Consider the following 22,532-nt stretch of genomic DNA (forward strand, 5'->3'; position numbering starts at 1 on the left):
AAAAGCATGGTGTCTTGCACATAGTAGGTGCCCTCCTAGCTTGTTTATGAGACTGTCTTATTGAATCAAACTATCTTTCAAAAATCAAATTAATTTTATAAAATTCTGTAGTCTATACTCAATCAAATCCTCTTACAAAATACAGCTTCAAGCATTGGTTCACTATTTTCAAATAAAGTGCAAAGCAACAACAGGCCTATGAGATACATGGTACAAATATTATCCTCATTTAATGAATAAGGAAACAGAGAAATTAGTTGTCCCAGGATCACACAGCTATTAAGTGTAAGCTGGAATTTAAATCCAGACAGAGAAGAAAAAGACTCATATGTGCAAAAATATTTATAGCAGCTCTTCTTTAGTGGCAAAGACCTGGACACTAAAGAGATACCCATTAATTGGGGAATGGCTGAACAAATTAAGTATTTGAACGAAATATGGTATATGAATGTGGTGGAATAGTATTGGGCTGTAAGAATTGACAAAGGGGATGGTTTCAGAAAAACCTGGGAAGATCTGTATGAAATGATTCAAAGTAAAGTGAGCAGAGCCAGGAAAAATGTTTCTACAATAACAATAGCGTTGTAGAGATAAACAACTTTGAGAGACTTAAGAATTCTGATCAATATAATGACCAACCCTAATCCTGCAGATCCTATGATGAAGCTTGCTATCCACCTTCTGACAGAGGGGATGGAATCAAGATGCCATATGAGCCTTACATTTTTGGACATGGACAATGCACTAATTTGTTTTTGCTTGGCTGTATGTTATGGGAATTTTCTTTTTCTTTTCATTTGGGAGAGAAGGTGGTAGAGAAAAATGCTTGATGAAAAATTTGAATCCATGACTCCTGACCAGTTCTAGAACTCTATACTATAGAACAAAATTCTAGGCAAGAAAAGGATTTTAATATTCTCATGAAATTAACTGTAACGGGAAAGTACCTTAATCTAGACTTAGCTCTTCAATTTACCTTAATCTACAGCTACTTATTACTGCCCTTAATGCCTTTTTTAAAAATTTTAGTGAGGAAGGAGTTGACGGTCAACATTGGAATGACCCAAAACTCTGTTGCCTCCCAATTCTTCTAACTCGACCATAGATACACTTCATAAATCAAACTTAAATTATGCCAAGAGGAAACAGACCAAATTCCAGTAAGCATGTAAATCCTTCCAGGTGCATCCACACAGATCAATGATTCAGTAATAATAGACTATTACAGATGTGATGAACAGTGGGAACAGCCATGAGCATGTTGGGTTGTTATAATTCCTCACACTCTTATGAAGCTGTTAAAACTGACGATGTCACCTTGGAATCCCCAGAATTTAATGTATGACTTGACTAGACTGGTTCTTTCATATGGAACACCTATTAAAAGTGATTATAGACTGTTCATACTATTTAAATAGGAAATACTAACCCAGTTCAAAACAAGATTTTTTTTAATCCAAAGACAGAGGACTCAGTGTTATTTGGCTAAATAAAATAATATTTATCCTTTTTATTAAAAGCACAAATAAGCTCAATAAGTGATCTATGAACCAATTTGCTTTTACAATACTTATTAGTTTGGGGTTTGGAAGATATTTAACTGTTGAAATTAAGCAATTATAGCATTGTTATAGGTGTTCAAGGACAGGATTAACAACTGTCTTCAGTCAATAGTATATTAAGCACCTGCTATGTGCCAGGCACTGCGAATACAAAGAAAGGCAAAAAAAAAGACTTTCCTTATTCTCAGGGAACTGAAAGTCTAATGAAGGAGACAATATGCAAACAACTACTTGCAAACAAGGTGTATACAGGATAAACTGGACATAATCTACAGAGGGAAGACCCTAGAATAAAAGGGAATTGGAACAGCCTCCCTGTAGAAGGTGGGATTTTAGGTAGAACTTGAAGGGAGCCAAGCAAGCTAGGAGGAAGAGATGAGGAGAGTATTCTGGGGATAGGAAACAGGGGTCAGGAGATGGAGGATCTTGTAGGAGGAAGAGCAAGGAAGCCAGTGTCACTGGATCACAGAGTACATAGAAATAAGTAAGGTGTAGGAAGACTGACAGGAGTGGGGCAAGTTATGGAGAGCTTTAAATGCTAACCAGGACTTTATATTCGATCCTGAACATGACAGTAAGCCACTAGAGCTGATTGAATAGGGTAAAGGAAGGTGACATGGTTAGTCCTGCCATTTAAAATGATCAATTTAACAACTGCATGGAGGATTGACTGTAGTGGGTTTTATTGACTAATTATTTTTGCTATAAGTAATGCTGACATTCACGGACATGATTTGAAAAGAAGTACATTTTTATCTTTACTGCAATCAGGTCCATACAAAGCCTGACATGTACATTGCCCATGTGATTGTACAGTATATTTTTCTTAGCTGAGATTGCTCCTCTGCTAGACCTGTTTTTTCTAGTGTGCCTATTGCCAGCTATCTGACAATAAAAGACTAGGAGTGGTGGAAAGTGAAGCCAGGATTCAAACCCAAGAGCTTTGACTTGAAATCAATTGATCTTTTCACTATACCACAATTCTAAAGGGCACAGCAAAAGGAAATAGTAGAAAGTCAGTGGTGGTGGGATTAAGGCTGAGAAAAGGAGAGGGATAGAAATGAAAATCTTTGATAAATTAGCTGGGGAAAGGAGTTGATCCCCTAATTGTGTGACCCTGGGTAAGTCAAATATCTTGTCAGCCTTAGTTTCATAATTTGTAAAATGTGACTTAGGTGTATCTATAGATGCAACATTAGCCTAGAAAGAGACTGCCCCTTCCACTCATTCTGAAGAGAAATGCCCTTAGCACTAGGATAGATTTTCCTGACCCACTGGAGGGCACAAATTCATTTCCCCTCCTCTTCTAACAGGGATTCGGGATGCAGACTAGAGGACACGCTTTCATTTTGATCAGTTACCTTGGATGAAGGTATCAATAATAGGCTGAGATTTGCAAATGACATGAAGCTCAGAGGAAGAGCTAACAAATTAGTGGACAGAATCTGGATTCCAGAAGTCTTGACAGGCCAGAATGATAGGCTGAATCCAATTGCAATTGAATTTAACTTGGAATGAGATGTATGCCTAGAATATGGTTCTGGAGGGGTATTTCAAGCAATGGAGCAATTTGCAACTGTCAACTCATTCCATGGGTACATTTATGGGAAGATGTTTTATTGAGGTTGATGACGGAGTCTGTAGGCAGAGAATAGCTTCTGAATGTGTATGGCTGGTGCAAAGGACCGGGAATCAGCAGGGAAGAGAGAATATAGCATTCCTGAGTGACAGTGGCATCTCTGAGGAAGGGTGACTCAGGGGAGGAAAGGAGCTTGCCATTCTAGCAGCTTGTGTGAGTTTAGAGTAGGGGAAGGAAACCTTGGACTTGAGAGATGGTGTGTAGGCTTTGAGGTCTGGTGACCACCCATATTTGAGTTTAATGATGAGAAGTTATAAATAAGCTTTGACCTCCTAAATTTTTTATGATCAGATTTTTCTGAGCCTGCTGTAGTTTCCACTGGGCAAAACAGAGTTCTTCAGGTGAGTGGCCTGTAAGCAGACTCAGAGCACAAGGTGTTATTGAGATCAGCCCAGCTGTCTAAGTAGGTATTTGATAACATCCACCTTATTTAAAAGGAACAGAATGCATTATCTATTTGGTGCTTTATAACCCACATTTGTATAGATTTTAAGTTTGCAAGGTGCTTTTTGAACATTATTTCCTTTGAATTTTACAATAGCCTGTGAGGTAGTTGGGTGGTAATGCTAGTTACTCCCCTGACGCTGTTGAGGAAAGATCTGAAGCTGGGTGGTCCCACGCTTACTCTGGTGGTTATGCTATTCCACCCTGCTGGGCAGAAGTGTCAAGTTCTCTCTGTTTCTCAGAGAATGAATGACTCTCTATCCTCCAGTTCTGCTTCTCTGGGTGGTTAATCTCTATAGAGATAGACTCACTATAAAGAAAGTGATTAGAGATAGACTTGCTATCTAGGGAATGTGGATTATTATGGATTGATTTATTCAATCAGAATCTGTTTTGATCCCCTGTCCTACCAGAAACTATACCCTCTCAATAAATCTGCTTCATGTCACTGAACCCTAGTCAAGAGACATTTAAAATTAATGGAATTTGGTGTAATGAAATCACTACTCTCAGAAACAAAGTAAGTTCAACTGCATGCCATGTCTTTTGGGGAGAGAATCAGGAAAACAATAAACAGTACATAATAAAACGTCTACCTTATGACTACACAGTCTCTTGCATTTTCCCTCTGAAACATTTATAGTCTCCTACACTTGAGCAACAAACATATATGATAAGCCTCATAACAGTGAACTTATGGCAACCTTAATTACAAAGTATGATGCACAAATAGGCACCTAATAGCGTTCATATTAGAGTTTAATGAAGTTAACATTCATGCATTTAACCATATCGTAGAACACCACAGAACGCATAACATTATGGTTAGAACACTAAACTTGGAGTCTTGATGACCTGGGTTCAAATTATAAATCAGAAACTTACTAGCTGTGTGACCCTGGGTAAGTCACATATCTTGTCAGCTTCCATTTCATAATTTGGAAAATGGGACTTAGACGGATCTCTCGGTGGAATATCAGTGTAGAAAAGGGACTGCCTCTCATTTAATCCCTCTTCTAATCTTCCTGAAGAGACACACCCTTGGCATTAAGATAGATTTTCCTCTCCCTCTGGAAGTTCTTACTTCCCTCCTCTTCCAAGTTGCAGTCTTCTGAGTTTTTATCTAGTACTAACAGACTCTCTACAACTATTGAATGAATGGGTTCTTTTAGAATTTGCTTTTTTGGCTGTTCATCACTCCTTTCTTCCTGCTGACCAGGGACTCCAACTGGCTACTTTGTAGGAAGACAGTTGCTTTTTCTTTTAGCTACTTAGTAAAGAATACATTTCAATTGTATGCATCCATGAACACTAAAATTCCTTAGCAGAATCTTATGACCTTGCTGAAGATCTTCACAGTGAACTGGTGCATTCTAGCATCTCGTGTTTCTCACCCGAACTTCTCTGAGTTGAGGCTGCACCTAGTTAGTAGGACTCTGAGATAATCTCTGTTAATAAATGTACTGGGTTTGGGTCAAGTCTTTTCCATCTTCTGAGATTCAGTCTAAAACATCCATGACTCATTTCTTGGGATACTAGAATACAGCGCTGATGCTAGTAGTGTACAGCATATAGAAAAGGTATGCTTCCCTCTAACATAAAAAAAAGAAAACCAGCATACACGCAACTTTCCAGCTCCTTCATAGCTCCATTCAGGGATTCTTCTGTAACTTAGTCTTCATTATCATCAGACAGTTCTAATATCAAAGCACTAAAAAATCTTTGATGGAGATTGAATTCAAATCCTTACAGCAGCTATGCACATTTTAAACAACCATATTGCTCATTTAAGATTAACAGAAGATGCTATTTAAGTTCGTTTATGGCTTGCTCAATTTCTTCTTCTGAAATTTGGTCATTTAGGTTATTTATTTCTTTTGTTAATTTTGGAGGGTTTTTTTTTTGGGTAGACATTGATCCGTTTAACTTACATTTGCAGTTTTGTTTTCATATAATTTGGTATGGAATTTTCACATAGTTTTATTTATTTTCTATTTATTGTGAATTCCTCTTCATTTTATTCATTTGTTTCTTTTAAAATCAGATTAACTGATAATTCATCAGTTTTGCTTGTCTTTAAAAAGCTCTTATTAAGTTTTTTATTTGTAGTTTTATTTATCTTGTCCTTAATTTTTCAAAATTATCTCTTTTGTTTTTGTTTTGGGGCTGTTAATCCATTGTTTTTCCATATTTTAAAAACTGTGTATTCAGTTCATTAGTCCTTTCTGTTACTTTCTTTTGTTATTATAGGTGTTGGGGGATATAAATTTTCCTTTAAGGGCTTCTTAATACCAATTTTGGTATCTTGTTGGCCTCAGTATCATCACTTTTTTTATTTCTTTGTATTTAAGCTTTGACCCACCCAACATTTAGGATTTTGTTTTGAAATTTCCATTTAGGTGAGCAAATTTTATTCATATTATCTTATATGGTTAAAAATTTTGTCTTATGATTGATAAATGAAGATTTCTGCATTTTTATTATTTGCAAAATAGAGAGTATCATAAAGCTTTATAAAGGTTTGAGGTGGGTGGAGCCAAGATGGCAACTGGAAAGCAGGGACTTCCCTAGGGCTCTCCCCCAGGACCCTCCAAACACCTATTAAAAATGGCTCTGAACAAATTCTAGAACTGCAGAACCCACAGAATAGCGGAAGGAAGCAGGGCTCCAGCCCAGGACAGCCTGGATGGTCACTGGGTAGGGTCTATCGCACTGCACTGGGAGTGGAGGGGAGCAAAGCCCAGCGTGGGCTGCACCTGGACCAACCACACCAGGAGCCAGGTGGAACAGGCCCTAGTGCCCAGAATCAATGAGCTGTGGCAGTTACCAGACTTCTCAACCTACAAACACCAAAGACAACAGAGAAGGTTAGCAGGAAAAAAATATGCAGGGACAGAGTGAAGGGAGTATGTGGTTCCGCCACTGCCCTGGGGGTAGAGGAGGTGGTGCAGCTACAGAACTACAGCTGCAGTTGCTTCTGGCCCCAGGCCCACTTGATGGGAAGAATTAAGTGGCAGATCAGAGCAGGAATGCAGAGCCTGCTTAGATCTGAGTCTCAATACGGGTTGGAGGTTCTTGGGGGAGGAGGAGCACTGGTGTGGCAGAGCTTGTTGCATAGAAATAGCTCTGAAAATAACAGTACAATCCCTCAAGCTTGGGACAAAGTACTCTCTACTCTACAAGCAGTCACATCCCAATGAAAAACTCAAGGGTCCATGGCCAGGCAGCAAAAACGGACTCAGATTCAGACTGAGACTTTGGAATCTTTCTTTGGTGACAAAGAGGACCAAAACATACACCCTGAAGAAGTCAACAAAGTCAAAGAGCCTACATCAAAAGCCTCCAAGAAGACATGAACTGGCCTCAGGCCATGGAAGAGCTCAAAAAGGAGTTGGAAAAGCAAGTAAGAAGTAGAGGGAAAATTGGGAAGAGAAATGAGAGTGATGTGAGAAAACCATGAAAAACAAGTCAATGACTTGCTAAAGGAGACCCCAAAAAATACTGAAGAAAATAACACCTTAAAAAATAGACTAACTCAAATGGCAAAAGAGCTCCAAAAAGCCAATGAGGAGAAGAATGCCTTGAAAGGCAGAATTAGCCAAATGAAAAAGGAGGTCCAAAAGACCACTGAAGAAAATACTACTTTAAAAATTAGACCAGAGCAAGTGGAAGCTAGTGACTTTATGAGAAATCAAGATATTATAAAACAGAACCAAAGGAATGACAAAATGGAAGACAATGTGAAATATCTCATTGGAAAAACCGCTGACCTGGAAAATAGATCCAGAAAAGATAATTTAAAAATTATTGGACTACCTGAAAGCCATAATCAAAAAAAGAGCCTAGATATCCTCTTTCAAGAAATTGTCAAGTATCAAGGAGAACTGTCCTGATATTCTAGAGCCAGAGGGTAAAATAGCAATTGAAAGAATCCACTGATCGCCTCCTGAAAAAAATCCCAAAAAGAAAACTCCTAGGAATATGTCGCCAAATTTCAGAGCTCCCATATCAAGGAGAAAATACTGCAAGCAGCCAGAAATAAACTGTTTGAGTATTGTGGAAACAAAATCAAGATAACACAAGATCTAGCAGCTTCTACATTCAGGGATCAAAGGGTTTGGAATATGATATTCCAGGGGTCAATTGAGCTAGGATTAAAACCAAGAATCACCTGCCCAGCAAAACTGAGTATCATACTCCAAGGCAAAATATGGGCTTTCAATAAAATAGAAGATTTTCAAGCTTTCTCAGTGAAAAGACCAGAGCTGAATAGAAAATTTGACTTTCAAAGACAAGAATCAAGAGAAGCATGAAAAGGTAAACAAGAAAGAGGAGTCATAAGGGACTTGCTAAAGTTGAACTGTTTTGTTTACATTCCAACATGGAAATGGAAAGATGATGTGTATAATTCATGAGACCTCAGTATTGGGGTAGCTGAAGGGAATATACACATATACATATATGTATATACGTATACATACATATATACATACACACATATATGTATATATATACATAGAGAGAGAGAGAGAGGGAGAGAGAGAGAGAGAGAGAGAAAGAGAGAGAGAAAGAGAGAGAGAGAGAGGGCCACAGGGTGAGTTGAATATGAAGGGATGATATCTAAAAAAATAAAATCAAATTAAGGGATGAGAGAGGAATATATTGAGAGAGGGAGAAAGGGAGAGATAGAATGGGGTAAATTATCTTGCATAAAAGTGGCAAGAAAAAACAGTTCTGTTGGAAGGGAAGAGGGGGCAGGTGAGGGGAAATGAGTGAATCTTGTTCTCATTGGATTTGACCTGAGGAAGGAATGACATACACACTCAATTGGGTATCTTACCCCACAAGAAAGAAGAAGGAAAGAGATAAAAAAGGGGGGATGATAGAAGGGAGGGCAGATAGGGGGAGGAGACAACCAGAAGCAAACACTTTTGAATAGGGACAGGGTTAAGGGAGAAAATTGAATAAAGGGGGATAGGATAGGAAGGAGCAATATATAGTTAGTCTTTCACAACATAAGTATTGTGGAAGGGTTTTGCATAATGATACACATGTGGCCTATGTTGAATTGCTTGCCTTCTTAGGGAGGGTGGGTAGGGAGGGAAGAAGGGAGAGAATTTGGAACTCAAAGTTTTAAAAGCAGATGTTCAAAAAGAAAGTTTTTGCATGCAACTAGGAAACAAGATATACAGGCAATGGAGCATAGAAATTTATCTTGCCCTACAAGAAAGTAAGGGAAAAGGTGGTGGGAGGGGAGTGGGGTGAGAGAAGGGAGGGCTGACTGGGGAACGGGGCAATCAGAAATATGTGCCATCTTGGAGTGGGGGGAAGGGTAGAAATGGGCAGAAAATTTGTAATTCAAACTCTTGTGAAAATCAATGGTGAAAACTAAAAATATTAAATACATAATAATTTTTTAAAAAGAGAGGTTTGAGAAATACTTTTTAACATGTAAAAAAAAATTCTGCCTTTGATTATCAGTTTTTTGTTCTCCCTGAAAGGCTTTTAGATAAAATTCAGTTCTTAACATTTTCTACAAATTTGTAATTTCCTTCTTTATCTTTCTGTTGTATTTGTCCAGCTCCAACAGAGGAACTTCAAAGTCACTTATATTTAATATCTTACTATCTATTTCTTTTTCAATTTCAAGTAACTTTTCTTTAAAGGACTTGACTACCTTATCAATTCTGGGAATATGTATTTAGAAATTATATTTTTTCACATATATTATACCTTTAATCTTATCATGCTTTTTCTTAATAGTGTATGTATATAATATCTTATATAATTATATAACTTATCATATGTATATGTGTGTGTATCTTTGCTGCTGACTTACCTTATCATGTTTGAAACTATTACTCTTTTAAATTCAGTGGAAGCATAATAGATTTTGTTCCAGCCCTTTATTTTGAACCTGTATGAGTCCCTGTGTTTTAGATGTGCTTGTTTTACAGTGTCAATTTCTGATTTTGTTCTCTGTTTCATTCTGAAATTTACTTCCTTTTTAATTGGAAAATTTAGACCAGTAAAATTTGAGACAATAGCTTTTAAAATTAGTTTTCTCTGCTATTTGTTAATGTTTTCCTTTTAATAATAATAGTTAATATTTATATAGCTTTTAACCAGTCTCCATAAAAATAAAACTTTATCTTTCCTTTTTATTAGCATTCCCATAAAAATCCTGCTCTGATGCCTTAATATGAGATTATTCCAGAGGATCACAAGTTTTATCAAGTTCTAACTTGGTGAAAAGAATTCTGCAACCAATTGTTTCTACTTTGTTAAAATCAGACAAGCTAAAGACAGACCGGCTTGTGATCAATAGATGGCTACTTGGTGATGAAGTATTTAACAATGTTCACCAATGAGACGGAGGCAAATATAAAAAGTCCACAGTCCTGTGCGGCCCCTTTTTGTTTCTTCAGTGATTAAGGAGAAGTGCCAAGAATCAGACTTAGTCTGCTTAGAACCATTAACTGTTGAGATGAATGAAAAACCTGAGAGTCAGTTTCTGAGTAATTAGTAATCAATTTATTAATTAGGCTACATAATAATCAATAAACTGATGAGCAATGAGTTCTCTAGGTAATGAAAGACACCTGATGGAGACACCGAATGCCTTAAATATTTTTTCGAAAGGAATACCCCAGATAGAAGAAATCAACCCTGATTGGTGAACAATTAATGAGGGGGTGGGAATTTAAATGAGGAGGTGGGCTATAAGTTTTTAGCTCCTCCTTCTGAGAAGTGGCTTGATCATTAGATTCAGCCACCTCCAGCAATCCATCTCCACCCAGACCACATTAGTTGGTTTTCTCCTTCCTGAGCTGGGCTACCCTAAACTCCAGTGGAAGAATACAAGAACATAGATTTAATGCTTCCGGGCTGGGATTCATCTAGAGTAGATTCTGTTTGCACTCTAAACAGAAGCAAGGTCTCCTAATTAGGTGGGGTCCTCCCCAAGATCAAGGAGCATGTTCCTGGGGGATTTGGGCAATCTCATCTATCACCCATGCCCTTCAGAGACTGGCTGACTGACCTACAGGGGCTGATCCCTGAATGAAAATATAAAAAGCCTAGATCCTAATTTGATAATCAGTTATTAATATAATAAAAAATTTCACCGTTTATATTCACAATGTGAGATTTTGTATACTTACCAATGAGTCAATATGATACTGGAGGAGTGGAATCATAAATATTGACAGTATTGCTATTACTCAAGCCAGAAGACAAAAAACAAAGCTGCCCCTAAACACAACATTCTGTTCTAGGTGCTCTTCCCTTTTCTCTCTATATTATTTTGCTTGATGATCTCAGCTCCCATGGATTCAATTAATTATCATCTCTATGCTGATGATTCTTACTCAGTCAATAAGCATTTGTGCCAGGCACTATACTAAGCAATGGAGACATAAAGAAAGGCAAAAGATAGCCCTTGCCTTCAAGAAGCTCACAATCTAATGGAGACACACAAATATGTGCAAACAAGCTACATTCATAGGATACGTAGGAAATATTTAATGGGAAAAAGGCACTAAAATTAAGAGGGCCTGCGAAAGGCTTCCTCGTAGAAGGAGGGATTTTAGTTTGTGCTTGAAGAAAGTCAAGAGGCAGAGATGAGGAGGGAGATCATTCCGAACATGGGGGACAGCCAGTCTTCGAATGCTACATTTCAGTTTATCAAGTAAAATAAAATACAATAGAATATAGACAACATTATATTTTAAAACTTAAGTCAATATGTGACCCACAGGGATCCTTACATATAGATGACCCCTGTTTCTATTTGAGTTTGAAACCACTGTGCTAAGAAGTAGAGTTGGAGATCACCTAAGGGGCAATGGAAAGGGACGTGGTGGTTATGAGCAGCTACTGTATTATATACATATGAGGAATTATATAACACACAACAGGAAAAAATGATGGACCAGTCATGAAGGACAGCCAATAGCCTATATGTTCCCTTGGTATTTACAGAACATAAAGAGAACACAGGGAAAGCATGCAACACATTGGGTGGACTCCCCACCACTAATCAAATTTATGAGAAGGTGTTAACAAAAGTCATATAAGATGGGCAGGTATGGATGGATTTCATTCTGCATTGTTAGATTACCTACATAGATGAGATCACAGATCACTGGGAGTATTGGAGAGATAAAATGAGAAGTATTTAGTGAAATCTTTGGTCTAAAAGCATGCTTGTAAGTATGATATACTGACTTTAGCATAATTCCTGAAGAAATTTTGGGGCTGATTAATTGCTCGTCTGCCACATAAATTTGTTCATTTGCTGGACATGGTTAATGTAAATGCCTTACAAAGATGAAAACCCTACACAGACGTAAAAACAGATGTGGCCTTTCCTTTATCAGAATTCTAGAATAATGTTAAATATATAGACTTCATTTCTTATGCATAACACAGAGCCAACCTAAAACAGTTAATAGAAACTCTTGTGGTTCTAAGATGTTCCAATTCCTTTTCCTATCTATGAGTGCTAATTTCTGGGAGTCATCTTAGCCATAATAATAACTAACATTTAAGCACTTTTACATACATTAATTATCTCTTTTGAGCCTCACAAGTATCCTGTGAGGGTGGCACCTTAGCTATTACTATCTTAAGATGACATATTAAGAAAATGTGGTTTAGAGAAATTATATGATTTGCTTTTGGTAAGTACCAGAGGCTAGATTTAAAACCCCATCTTCCTGAATCCAAGTCCAGCACTCTCCTTTGCTATGGTATATAACTGTCTCTAGTAAGGAATTGATCATCCCAGACTACTTGAATATAGGTTTTAGTAAGAAATGGATGACAAAATTATTATCCAAGGCTGACAATGCTTGCAAAACATTTCTATTCAAAATGTAACACATTAGCCTCCCTTTGAAAATGGAACCCAATATGTTAAAATTAAAACTTACTAAGGAATTATTTGCTTTATTCAAACCCTAAAAGGAGTCAAATTGATTTAAAAAAATAACCAAACAAACCTGGATGACATCTTTTTTATATTGACTCTAATCTCAACTTGATTCAAAATGTTTCCTATTTGGGGAGTAATCAGTTTTCTAAATGTTGGTTAGTATAATTAATATATTCAATCTCTAAATATATTTCAGATGAATCTGCACAGTAGCTCCTATTTCAGAACTTACGGGGGGGTAAGTGGGGGATGGGAAAAGAGGAGAAGGCGGCAATTAAGTGAAAATTACCAGGTAATGAGAGCTCTCCTTGCAGTCTTCCAGAGAAGTGATTATGCCCCACCCACAATGGAGGCATTTAAGGAGAATCTGGGTGATCACTTTTCAGGGATTTTTGTAAGGATAATCCCTGAACTACCAAGTAAGGGGTTTGGACTAGATCAGAAGCATCAAAGCACATAACTACCAACACTCCTGGGTACAACACAAACCAAGTGAAAATGTAACTGGGAAATATTTAACCAAACAAATAAAAATACAATAGAACATAGATGATATTACATTTTAAAACCAAGTCAACATGCGGTAAGCAGGGATCCTTATGTATGCTTTAGTGATTCTTGTTTCTATTTGGATGGGTTTGGTGGGGGGTGGTCATACTGGGGCCAGGTTTAGTGCACGTACCCAATCAGCTTTAGACCTACTACAACTCAAAAGTCCTGAGCCCAAGAGACCTATGAGCCTTATCCTCAGCCTCTTCCCAGGTAGCAGGTATTACAGGCATGTATGCCATGACACCTGACTTTATCAAACACTAAGCACTTACTGTGTTCAAACTACTGTGATGGGCACCAGGCTTAGATAAGACATGATTCTTGATCTCATGGAATTTACAATATGGTAGGTGAATATGATACATACACAATCAATGCATAGAAGAAGTGCATTGCATCCCAGGAAATCTGAGAGGAGAGCCTTGTTCAAATTCATGCAGAGCCACTGGCTAGATTAGAGTCTTCCAAGTTTTTCATTAGTGGACCACATGATTAGAAATCCATATGTATATGGAGTGGATGAATTTAATTAGGTAATTAATTACATTCAGCTTCAATTACAATTAGTAATTGATCCAAGTCAGTAGCCTGACACCTGGGGCAAGTAGCCCTGAGCAGGAGGTTAAACCCTGTTAGCATGTATACTCACTAATTAGGTAAATAAATGTTTTGAATACAAATCTCAGGCAGGCTGCCCCTGAGTGTTAGGTAGAGGCATTTTTGCCTTTTAGATACCCAAAGGCAAGTGGTTACTGACCCAGTTGCCTTTGTATGAATTTTTGTTGAGCTAGAAACCAAGAATATTATAATAGTTTAACATGGGTGGAAAAGAATACCAAATCCCTTTTGCCTTTTTTCTTGTACCCACTGCTGTACATCTAAGATTCTATGTTAATTCCATTTGAGTAACTACCAGTTGAAGCCCTGACTATAACCTCCAACTCTGCCATTTGATGTCCTGGCTGTAACATTTCCCTCAAGGCAGCTAACATAGCAGGAAGCTTTCCCCATGGTTCCATACATTTTGAGAGATTTTTTCATCTTGTTGACTTTCTTAGCAAAATGCTCCGTGGTTCATATTATTTATGTATCTGAATTATATAAACCTAAAGTAATCTTCAATTTAATTTATGTATTAGTGGGCCCTACAACCCATCTGCTAGAACACCTTGTATTACGATAAGGTGTTGAATAACCAAGTTAGAAATATCCAATTTTGAATAACCAAATGAGAAATATCCAAATAACTCACTTAATTATATAATGATAAGATTACTTTTAATCAGACACTGCATATGGATAACAGCCTGGGCCAGATTTGAACAAGAGGTAGCAGAGTTGGCTGGATTACTTTTGGGAAATTGCAGAGTTCTTTTAATGACCTCATACCCTTGAGTAAAGGGTCTATATTGTTTTAACACCAGTATCTTTCTGGTGATATTACATGACTATGAGTTGTGGAACAGTCGCCAAAGAATTGAAGTTGAAAATCACTCAAAGGGCAAAAGAGTGGTGTGTTGTGGGCCTGAGCAGGCTGAACATTTGACAGGTAAGAAATTCTGCAAGAGACATCACTGTAAAGAGTGAACTTAGAGAGACAGCCTGATCTGGAAAAAAACCAAAACAAACATAGTAAGAGAAGGTCGACTGACAGATGGCCTCATGCTCCATTGGTAGCCAAGCAACATGAAGGTATTGAGAAAAATGGCGCAGCACATTGGGCGGACCTCCCGTGGTAAATTTATGACAGGATGTGGATAAGAGTTGCACCTGGATGGATGAATCTAGGTGGATTCTGTTCTAGGTATTTATTTTAGGTGGTACCAGCACGGCTAAGATAAAAACTCCTTTGAGTTTGGGACTTTTATTCATCCTAAGTGTCCCACTCAACTCTATTTACTGAACACCTTCATATGTTCATTGTCCATATCCAGGTAAATGGACCCAGTTCCTAACTTTGCTTTGATATTCACATTCTATCATGTTATTTACATTTATGCCCTGTTATCTGCAAGGCAGACTTTCAGACACATTCCAGAACCAGAAGTATATATTTTTTAAAAACCCCAGAAACATACGTCCTGAAGTTTCTGTCATAGAGATGCAAACTTTACCACTTGGGTTCGTACTCAGGGCCTTTTTGTGGTCTACTTAACAAATCATCCTTAACAAGCTTGGTTATCTCATTTCACAACCTCACAGCAGGTTGGAAGCAGTAACCTAGAAGGTGGCTGGCAGATCTATTAGAGTCAGTCTGCACACTGAGTGCAGTGTAAGGGATTATTGACAGTCTGATACGGAGGATGCTGACAGGAAAAAAAGCCGATGACTGTGACTGCGCAGGAGGACAGTGGACTTCAAAACAATATTGATAATGAAAGCTAGCATCCACTGAGCACTTGGGTCTGTGCAAAGCGCTTTACAGATATTATTTTATCATATCCTCATACAACCCTGGGAGGTAGCTACTATGATTATCTTCATTTTACAGACACAGAAACTCAGACAGACGGAGGTTAAGTGACATGCCCAGGAATCACATTCCGAGGTTGACCCCACAGTCCGAGGTTGAATTTGAATTCAGGGTGTCCTGGATCTGGCTCTAGCCCTTGCACTACCTAGCTGCCTTGTGATGACCAGCCATTGAGAAAAGCTTAAATCATTTAAAATCCTCTGTTTTGAGAGGCATTTATAAAAATTTAAATTTAAAAAAATCCCTAGAAAATCTCTAAAATGAAATATTGGCCAGGAGTGAGGGTGGGGGTGGGGGTAGGGGTCGGAGTGAGGGGGGGGGACAGGCAGTTCATTCATATGCATCCCCTGCTTTTGCTAGATAAAAGAGATAGTTATGTACATAACATATTTTCTCTTTTTTGGTCTAGACCTGTGAATTCATCAGTATGGGGAACTCCTGATATGAAAGGGCCTTCCAACGATGTAGATTGGCCACTCATTTGTCATTTATAATCCCAGAGAATTAGAGAGGTTAAGTGACTTGCCCAGGGTGCCCCAGCTTGTCAGAAATAAGACTTGAACTCAAATCTTATTGGCGGCAAGGCCTGCTCTCAATCTGCTCAATCTCAAGCCAGTTCTGCATTGTAATTCATATGATAGAAGGTCTATGGAAGGCCCCACTGCTTCCAGTTAGCATAAAACCAGGGATGGGGAACCTGCAGCCTTGAGACCGGATGTGGCCCTCTGGGTCCTCAAGTGTGGCCCTTTGACAGAATCCAAACATGTGTTCCCCAGGCTGCAGGTTCCCCACCCCTGGGTAAGCCTTAGAGAGGTGTGTGAGGCTCCTAGAAAGAAATAACTTGGATTTGGAAGAACCTAAGTCTTCAGCTCTCCGGGCTCTCTCCACTACATTAGGGGCCTGCACATGGCTACAATTACTTCCCTTCCACTATGAAGAACCTAAAGCAAAGTACCAAGCTTAATCTTCCTATAAGGTAGTTGTTGGCTGTGGTATATTAGATGTTGAACTGTTCCTCCTGATGTAGGATGAGAGAATTTGTTTAATTAGGAAATGCTTTGTGGGGTTCTGTGGATTGTTGACAGAAATAAGATGGTGGGACCGGGAGATCATTCCATCAGGCAGGTGTAATTAGATGGTGCTTTGAGCTGCATGAATTCCAGAAGCTGCATCAGCTTTTTTAACCTCCTCATTCTTGCTCCATCCTCCCCACTTCCCCTCACCTCCATCTCTAACTTGGATGCCATACCCAAATTTACTAAATCAAACCAGTGGAAAAATTCCTCCTCCCCATCACACACACACACACACACACACACACACACACACACACACACACACAGATTTTTCTAACCCCAAGCTTTATAGAAGTCAATTATAAAACTCTCAGTGAATAAATGGCACTAGGGCCTGTTTTGTGCAGAACACTATGGACCTAAAAGTAATTTAGAGAGGAAAGTCACTAGAGAAGGTAAACACAATGACCTGTTTGCTGCAAGGGGGAAAAGCAGGCCTCAGTCATTGACACATCTGTGCCCTTCGCATTTTTGCAGCCAATTTACGTCAGTACCTTGGGCCCTTAAAACTGAAGTCAGCAGTTGTGTTTTGGGGTTGTTGTTTTTTTTTTGGCAGGGTGGGTGGGGACAGTGCTGGTGGTGGTGGTGGGGTTGGCAAGGTGTTAAAAAGAAATGAAGTAAATTGCTGTCTTTCCTGGGTAAAGAATGTGTGTTGGTGTGTGGGAAGGTGAGCTCAGGACAGAATAATTGGACAATAAGTGTGGTAAGCAATTTCACCCCTGGGCAGAATAGGACTCCAAGAATGATCAAGGAAACTGGGGCGTTCTAAAACAAGGCCTCAAAGCAAACGAACAAACAAAAAACCAATTTAGTCTTAAAGCTTAAAATATAGCAGGGACATGGAAGGGCTTAGGAGAAATAACAAGCAAAAGAGACCTCTCCCACCTTATATTTGCAAAAGGATTTACAGTTATTTTATTTGTCACATCTCAGTTTGTGAGGTACAGTAGATTGTTATCCTGTTTTCACAAATGAGGAACCCGGGGGCGGGGTGGGGGCGGGGCATCAGTGAATTCCAAGAACCCTCAAATCTAGATTCCCATTCGACAGGGGAGCAGAGCTGGGTTTCAGTTAGATTTTTAGCCTTTTGCTCCACCTAATGAGAGCTATGCTCCTACCCAAAGTTAAGACATTTTCCTTTCGAGAAAAAGTTTTTCTTCCCTCTTTTTTTGAGAGGAAGAGGCTGGAGAAGTTGACTAATGAACAGGGCACCTAAATCAATTAAATACCTGCATTAACCTTTTGACTTAATTATTCAGCAAAGTCAGTTTCTAGAAGTGCTCTGATTTTCAGATACCTTGATTACGAAAAGGCTTAGAGACACCAGTTAGTTCTTACCAAGTCCCAGGTGGGATTTCACTTTGTCCACTTTGTAGACTTCGGATTTGTTGCTTTATTGATTGAGCCTGGGAAGAACTGATAGCCTATTGATTGTGTATGCTCACAGTATATGAAGGCATTCATTTATTTTCTGAGCAGTGAAGGAAGGATGGTGTCTTTTGTATTTGAATCTGCTTTTGAGATTGCACATTTTGGTTAAAAGAATTTTGCTTCATTTATAAATAATGATTCCCAGTCAAGCATCTCATTGATGGGAGATCCTGATTAAGCTCAGACAGAACCTAGAACTCATAATTGTGCCTTTAACCTGAGGGCAGGACAATGTCTTCTAATTGGCTACAAACTCTGACCAAGGCATGGCTGTATTCTAGAATGTTCCCTCATACAAGTGCTTTATAGGGCCTGATTGTTTTGAAATAGCATCCGATAAATTTCAACATGAATGATGGTTCTATCTCAAGTGATATGAGAAGTCCTGGACCTTGAAGCTATTTATATCTATCCGCGTGTATGTGTATACACACTGATATTCATTTAATATCATTTTTGTAACTTCAATAAGAGCCAGAGCCTGAACTAATCAACCAGAAGAAGAGCCTGGACCTAACAGCTTCTTTGTTCTCTGAGTAAACTCAGAGAATACCTCTTCCTATGTCAACAAGACCAGATCAGGCTGACTTAAGAGCATTCTTTCCTCTTAACTCTGTGGCCATTAAGGATGAGACCTTTAAGCCAAGAAACTACCTTGAATAATGTGACTTTTTCTTATCTTAATATTTTATGGGCATATACTATGTTATGTTAATGGTAAATTAAACACAGAGATCCTGGGTTATAATTTCAATTGACACTTTGTCAATTCTCTTATTGTATTTACAACCTATTCAATTAAGAAAAGTCCTTTTCTTGTGTCATGGTTAAACATACATGGGGATCATAAAATTGAAGTAACGCAGGCATGCTGAGTTGGGACTAAAATGTATTTAAGCCTTCTCATTCTTTTGTTCAGACAGTCAGATTTTGTCTGGCTCCATATGTGTATGTATCTGCTAGCTTTAAGGGAATAAACAATATGAATTTACATATCACCTAGCTCTGTTTGCCTCCTTTAACCAAACTTTCAGGTCGACAACACATATGTATACATACATGCATATGTATGTATACACACATGTATGTACATGCATGTAAATATATAAAATAAACAATATTATATGTACACATATGAAGGGCAGTAGCTCCAATATCATTATGACTTCTGTAGGAGCTCTTGTGAAAATTTTGAATAGTCTCTCCATATTCTCTTTTTTCCTATCAATTTCCTTCCAGCCTCCACTCATGCATCATCTTCTATGGGCTGCATTTCTAGCTATTAGTTCTCTCTCCTGCCTCCTCAAATAATCATTTATCTATGGGGCAGTGGATAGAGTGCCAGCCCTGGAGTTAGGAAGACCTGAGTTCAAATCCAGCCTCAGATGCTTACTAGCTGTGTGACACTATGCAAGTCACTTAACCCTGTTTGCTTCAGTTTCCTCATCTGTAAGATGAGCTGGAGAAGGAAATGGCAAACCACTCCACCATCTTTGCCAAGAAAACCCCAAATGGGTCACAAAGAGTTGTACACAAAGCAACAGCAACCTCTTTACATGTTGTCTTACCTCTAATATCAAGGCATACTGAGAACAGGGTCTGTGTCTGTTCTTCATTTTGTTATATCCCTAGCACCTATGTACCAAGTGTTTGAAAGTCATAGGCCTTAATAAATTAGAAATTAGCCTTGTTTTGTTTGGCTCCAGACACTGCAGAACTAGGAAAAGTGGAAGTGCAAAGAGGCAAATATAAGGAAAAACTTCAAAACGACTCATGAGTAGAATGGACTTTCTCAGGAAGCAGTCAGTTCCTTTTCACTGGAAGACTTCAAGCAAATACTGGATGGCCACTTTACATAATGGGGAGGGAGCTGAATCCTGCTTCAGATCCTTACTAGCTTTGTGGCTTTGGACAAGTCACTTAATATCTCTCAGCCTTGGTTTCTCCATCTGTAAGATGGGAATAATAGCAGTCCTTTCCTCCAGGGGCTGCTGTGAGGATCAAATAAAATTTTACACACAGATGTATATCCATTTGTAAATCTTAAAGCTCTATATAAATGCAATTTTCTATTTTTTTTCCCAGGCATGGCTTGAGCTAGATAGCCCCTGAGGTCCTTTCCAACTCTGAAATTCTGTGATTCCATAAAATGTTTGTTGGATTAGAGGAAGAAAAGTGAAAAATAAGCAACAGCTTCTGGGAGCTGACTGGAAGCAAGATACTGGATCCAACGCCAGAAGAGTTTCAGTGCCTGCCCCAAAATTTCCACCCCGCCCGATTTTTTTTTTAAAACTTGCTGTGTTAACACTGGCTGAAATTCTGCCAGTTAGAGTCCTTTAGTAAGCATCTGCCTTTAAAAATATAACAGATGCTTCTACTTGAGTAGGGGAACTGTGATTCACACATTAGTGTGTATTAGTTCTCTCAAATTGCTTTCCCTCCTAACCGCTGCTACATTCCTACACTCTTTTTGAAGACTCTGTTATGTATAATACCAGCTCTTCTGCTTGTATGAGTTTGGGCAATTCAATTTACCTCTGGGCTTCAGTTTCTTCAGACATTCAATAAGAAATTTTCAACTTGATCAGTTATTCCCAACATTTTTTCTAAGAACCCTTTTCAGCAGACACACACACACACACACACACACACACACATGTGTTGTAAACCCCCAAGGTAATTTAATATACTACTTGTAGTGGTCTTTTTGATTTATTCATCAAGTGCTTGTAATAACTATAGTGATGAGTTTTGCCCTTTAAAAGATGCAAAATAAAATTTCCATATGTAATTATAACAAAATCTTATTCTACACACTGATGCTTCTGGGGCTGGCCCTTGGCAGGATTGTTCAGCATACAAAATTTATCTTCAGGCCCACTCACCTCTACCTGAAGTCTGCCTGTTCATCATTTCTTATAGAACAATAGTATTCCACTACCTTCATATACCACAACTTGTTCAGCCATTCCCCAATTGATGGGCATTCCCTCAATTTCCAGTTTTTGGTCACCACAAAAAAAGCTGCTATGAATATTTTTGTACATGTGGGTCCTTTCCCCATTTGTATGATCTCTTTGGGTTATAGCCCTAGAAGTGGTGTTGCTGGGTCAAAGTGTATGCACATTTTTATAGCCTTTTGTGCATATTCCAAAATGCTCTCCAGAATGGTTGGATCCATTTACAACTCCACCAACAATGTGTCAGTGCTCCAATTTTCCCACATCTTCTCCAGAATTTATAATTTTCCTGTCTTGTCATGTTAGCCAATCTGATAGGCGTTATGTACCTAAGATTTGTTTTGATTTGCATTTCTCTGATCAATAGTGATTTAGAGCATTATTTCATATGACTATTGGTAGCTTTAATTTCTTCCTCTGTAAACTGCTTGTTCATATTCTTTGACCATTTATCAGTTGGGGAATGACTTGTATTCTTATAAATTTGACTCAGTTCTCTATATATTTTAGAAGTGAGGCCATTATCAGAGACATTGATTGTAAAAATTCTTTCCCAATTTTCTGCTTCCCTCATAATCTTGGTTGCTTTGTGCAAAAACTTTTCAATTTAATGTAATGAAAATTATTCATTTTGAATTTCATAATGTTCTCTAACTCTTGTTTGTCATAAATTTGGTCATAAATTCTACATAAATCTGACAGGTAAACTATTCCTTGCTCTCGTAATTTGCTTATAGTATCAGCCTTTATATCTAAATTGTGTACCCATTTGGACTTTATTTTGGTATATGGTGTAAGATGTTGGTCTATGCCCAGTTTCTGCCATACTATTTTCCAGTTTTCCTAGCAGTTTTTGTCAAGTAGTGAATTCTTATTCCAGAAGCTGGGGTCTTTGAGTTTATAAAACTATAGATTACTGTAGTCATTGACTACTATGTCTAGTGTACCTAACCTATTCCACTGATCCACCACTGTCTTTCTTAGCCAGTACCAAGTAATTTTAAGGATTGCTGCTTTATAATACAATTTAAGACCTGGTATGGCTATGCCACCTTCCCTAGCATTTCTTTTCATTAATTCCTTTGATATTCTGGATCTTTTGTTCTTCCAAATGAATTTTGTTATTTTTTTCTAGCTCTATAAAATAATTTTTGGTGGTTTGATTGGTATGGCACTGAATAAGTAAATTAATTTAGGTAGAATTACCATTTTTATTATATTAGCTTGGTCTACCCATGAGAAACTGATCCTTTTCCAATTATTTAGATCTGACTTTATTTGTGTGAAAAGTGTTTTGTAACTATGTTCATATAGTTTGTGGGTTTGTTTTGGCAGGCAGACTCCCAAATATTTTATAACATCTGCAATAGCTTTAAATGGAATTTCTCTTTCTACCTCTTGCTGTTGGGCTTTGTTAGTAACATACAGTAATATGGAAATGCCAATGATTTATGTGG

The sequence above is a fragment of the Trichosurus vulpecula genome, chromosome 5, assembly GCF_011100635.1.
Source record: "Trichosurus vulpecula isolate mTriVul1 chromosome 5, mTriVul1.pri, whole genome shotgun sequence".
NCBI lineage: Eukaryota > Metazoa > Chordata > Mammalia > Diprotodontia > Phalangeridae > Trichosurus > Trichosurus vulpecula.